A 668-nucleotide genomic window follows, 5' to 3' on the forward strand; every position below is an offset into this window, starting at 1 on the left:
GCCACGGCGCGTGGCAGATCCGCACCCGGCCGGGCAGGGGGCTCGGAGGCTCCAGTACTGCAGCGGGGAAGGCAACACTCAGCGCGAGCATCGTGACGCAAGGTGGTTGAAACGGGTGAATTTAGTTAAAAAACTCCGCTCTTCGTCCGTTTCCCCTTGCTCTTGAGCATGTCCTGCGGCCCCCGGTGCCCCGACGGACACCACGCTCCCCCCTTGCCTGCAAAACCACTGGAGCCTCCCCCACGGCCTGTGAGCGACGGGCACAAAGAGGTTTTGATGAAGAAGGAAATATCAGTCGGTCCTGTAAGGGCTTCATCTCCGCACGACAGTTTGGGGAAGAACGTGTCTAACAGGGAAGCGGCACAGGGACACGGTCATTGTTTTACTTCCACGTCTTGTGCATGAGAAACCGCGCTTCTGCGTCGGCACTGGGCGCCCGATGCTCTTTGCTGGGCAGTGTGGGAGCCCCTGTGGCTAAACAAGGGGAATTCCGTGGGGATGGCAGGCTGGGGCCACAAACAGTCGGTGCTGAGGCGAGACCTTCAGGGCTTGCCGCTCGCCGCCCACCGGGAGCCCTGGGAATCCCGGCCCGCAAGGCGCTGCTGCTCCCGGCACCGCGGCAGGGCTGGGTTTGTTCCCTGGGCACCGCCGGGGCGCGGGGAGGAGCG

At 63.9% G+C, this 668-nt stretch overlaps 1 protein-coding gene across 1 annotated transcript in view; it reads right to left on the reverse strand.

The window, feature by feature from the left end:
• Positions 1-668, reverse strand: part of LOC104125981 — a gene marked incomplete at its 3' end in the record, with an annotated part of 21,828 nt that overhangs the window by 20,674 nt on the left and 486 nt on the right. The gene's annotated exons all lie outside the window — the stretch shown is intronic.

This window comes from Egretta garzetta, unplaced genomic scaffold (genome assembly GCF_000687185.1).
Source record: "Egretta garzetta isolate BGI_Z169 unplaced genomic scaffold, ASM68718v1 scaffold1335, whole genome shotgun sequence".
NCBI lineage: Eukaryota > Metazoa > Chordata > Aves > Pelecaniformes > Ardeidae > Egretta > Egretta garzetta.